The sequence below is a fragment of the Arachis hypogaea genome, chromosome 18 (genome assembly GCF_003086295.3).
Source record: "Arachis hypogaea cultivar Tifrunner chromosome 18, arahy.Tifrunner.gnm2.J5K5, whole genome shotgun sequence".
NCBI lineage: Eukaryota > Viridiplantae > Streptophyta > Magnoliopsida > Fabales > Fabaceae > Arachis > Arachis hypogaea.
The window spans coordinates 37278070-37281710 of record NC_092053.1 but is presented as its reverse complement, the minus strand read 5'-3'; the positions used below and the strand labels follow the sequence as shown (position 1 = coordinate 37281710).

The 3641-nt window shown below is 38.8% G+C and overlaps 1 non-coding gene across 1 annotated transcript; it reads right to left on the bottom strand.

Moving 5' to 3' along the window:
- Positions 1 to 316: 316 nt before the first annotated feature.
- On the bottom strand, positions 317 to 424 carry LOC112774716 (small nucleolar RNA R71). The gene has a single exon (XR_003189182.1). It is a non-coding gene; the product is annotated as a small nucleolar RNA R71 (small nucleolar RNA).
- Positions 425 to 3641: the final 3217 nt, after the last annotated feature.

Sequence of the window (3641 nt, the reverse complement as noted above, 5' to 3'; positions counted from 1 at the left end):
CATCTCCATTCCTGCCATTGGAGCAAATAATTTTGAGCTAAAACCTCAATTAGTTTCTCTGATGCAGCAGAACTGCAAGTTTCATGGACTTCCATCTGAAGATCCTTTTCATTTTTTAACTGAATTCTTGTAGATATGTGATACTGTTAAGACTAATGGAGTAGATCCTGAAGTCTACAGGCTCATGCTTTTCCCTTTTGCTGTGAGAGACAGAGCTAGAATATGGTTGGACTCTCAACCTAAGGATAGCCTGAACTCTTGGGATAAGCTGGTCAAGGCTTTCTTAGCCAAGTTCTTTCCTCCTCAAAAGCTGAGTAAGCTTAGAGTGGATGTTCAGACCTTCAGACAGAAAGAAGGTGAATTCTTCTATGAAGCTTGGGAGAGATACAAAGAACTGACCAAAAAGTGTCCTTCTGACATGCTTTCAGAATGGACCATCCTGGACATATTCTATGATGGTCTGTCTGAATTAGCTAAAATGTCATTGGATACCTCTGCAGGTGGATCCATTCACTTAAAGAAAACGCCTGCAGAAGTTCAAGAACTCATTGACATGGTTGCTAATAACCAGTTCATGTACACTTTTGATAGGAATCCTGTGCGTAATGGGACACCTATGAAGAAGGGAGTTCTTGAAATTGATACTTTGAATGCCATATTGGCTCAGAATAAAATATTGACTCAGCAAGTCAATATGATTTAAGTTTGGTGTTGTGATGAGCGGATAATTTATACACTTTTTGGCATTGTTTTTAGTATGTTTTTAGTAGAATCTAGTTACTTTTAGGGATGTTTTCTTTAGTTTTTATGTTAAATTCACATTTCTGGACTTTACTATGAGTTTGTGTGTTTTTCTGTGATTTCAGGTATTTTCTGGCTGAAATTGAGGGATTTGAGCAAAAATCAGATTTAGAGGTAGAAGAAGGACTGCTGATGCTGTTGGATTCTGACCTCCCTGCATTCAAAGTGGATTTTCTGGAGCTACAGAACTCAAAATGGCGCGCTTCCAATTGCGTTGGAAAGTAGACATCCAGGGCTTTCCCACAATATATAATAGTCCATACTTTGGCCGAGTTTAGATGACGTAAAAGGGCATTGAACGCCAGTACTACACTGCTGTCTGGAGTTAAACGCCAGAAACACGCCACAAGCCAGAGTTGAACGCCAGAAATACGTTACAAACTGGCGTTCAACTCCAAGAATGACCTCTGCACGTGTAACATTCAAGCTCAGCCCAAGCACACACCAAGTGGGCCCCGGAAGTGGATTTATGCATCAATTACTTACTTCTGTAAACCCTAGTAGCTAGTTTATTATAAATAGGACTTTTTTATTAGACATGTTCGGATCATCTTTGGACGCCTGGTTCTTAGATCATGGGGGCTGGCCTCTCGGCCATGCCTGGACCTTTCACTTATGTATTTTCAACGGTAGAGTTTCTATACTCCATAGATTAAGGTGTGGAGCTCCTGCTGTTCCTCAAAGATTAATGCAAAATACTACTGTTTTTCTATTCAATTCAACTTATTCCGCTTCTAGAATATTCATTCGCACTTCAACCTGAATGTGATGAACGTGACAATCATCATCATTCCCCCACGAACGCATGCCTGACAACCACTTCCGTTCCACCTTAGATTGAATGAGTATCTCTTGGATCTCTTAATCAGAATCTTCGTGGTATAAGCTAGATTGATGGCGGCATTCATGAGAGTCCAGAAAGTCTAAACCTTGTCTGTGGTATTCCGAGTAGGACTCTGGGATTGAATGACTGTGACGAACTTCAAACTCGCGAGTGCTGGGCGTAGTGACAGACGCAAAAGGATGGTGAATCCTATTTCAATATGATCGAGAACCTCAGATGATTAGTCGTGCTGTGACAGAGCATTTGGACCATTTTCACAAGAGGATAGGATGCAGCCATTGACAAAGGTGATGCCTCCAGACGATTAGCCATGCAATGACAGCGCATCGGACCATTTTCCAGAGAGGATAAAAAGTAGCCATTGACAACGGTGATGTCCTTACACAAAGCCAGCCATGGAAAGTAGTAAGATTGATTGGATGAAGACAGCAGGAAAGCAGAGGTTCAGAGGAACGAATGCATCTCTATACGCTTATCTGAAATTCTAACCAATGAATTACATAAGTATTTCTATCCTTATTTTATGTTTACTTATTATTTAATTTCAAAAACTCCATAACCTTTTGATATCCGCCTGACTGAGATTTACAAGGTGACCATAGCTTGCTTTATACCAACAATCTCCGTGGGATCGACCCTTACTCACGTAAGGTTTATTACTTGGACGACCCAGTGCACTTGCTGGTTAGTTGTATCGAAGTTGTGAATGAAAAAAATGATTTATTAAGACGTGCATATAGAGTTTTTGGCGCCGTTGCCTGAGATCACAATTTCGTGCACCAAGCTGCTCTGTTGGAAGGTGACTTTGAATGGTAGAGCAAGATTCAACTATGGCCTTCTGTGTATCCATACTACATGCATATGCTTCATTCAATTATGGCCTTCTAACCGTTCATTTGGGGGATTTTAGAATTTAAAGCTAAACAAAAATGCAAAAGAATGTGTCAACATAAAAAAAAAGTGGGATATAAGGAAGAGATACTAATAATCAGGCTAAATGACATGTCATATCTTATTAGCTTTGGGGTTAAGTGTAGGCTTATCAGATGTGGCAGTCATCAGATTTTCAGTGCTAGGCACAATCCGTGAAGTGGTAGGAGCCGTGGTGACCTAAAGCAAGAAGTGAAATGAGGATGAAGGTAATTAATGAGATTAAAAAAAATCAGCATGAGAGACATCATCATCATTTAAGTTCTTCAAGATAATGCTATTTTTAATATAGAGGATGTGAGAATATATAAAGATACCTGAGAAGCAAGTTGACCACTGAGGCTAAGAGCATCAACATCATTATCTTCTGAAGAGGATTTACTCACTGCTTTATCACTAGACGAGTTGCTCTCGTGTTCCTCTTCATTTTTTTGAGAGACTACCGGTCTGTCAAGGTTGCCATCGGAAGTATTTGATATGTCATCCTTATCATCACTATTTGAAGATGTTGACATTGTAATTGGTTCAAGTCTTCTCTTTATCCGGTGGCTTGAGTAGTTAAAATTGAGTTTCTTTTTTTCTACAAGCCTACTAGAAGTCTTTCTCAAAGGAGGATTGGCAGCAAGTGAGGTGATTATTTCTTCTGTAAATAATAATAATAATAATAATTAAAACAGATGTCATTCTTAGAAGGCATTATGCATGAAGAAAATAACATTAATAACAACAGCACAGAAAAGGGCATAATTTTTTAAATTCGAATGGGCAAATAATTTAGTTGTAATTATTTTTTTTTTAACGATTGATGCTTTCCTCACTTATTGCATTACAAGAGCAGTGGTCATTTCTTTGACAACAGGCACTAAAAGTGACCTTCATGGAAGAGTAATAGGTTTTCCACCAAGAAAAGAATGAATATGTGGTTAACATACAAGGTTTAAAAGCGCATAGGTGGAATTTATTTCTCCGCGAAGCATTATCCTTCTAAAAGTTCAACAGATCTTCTGGTGAAGTGGCTTTAATATGTAAAGATTGAGACTCTTAAAGATGGTAAGGAGACAGAATG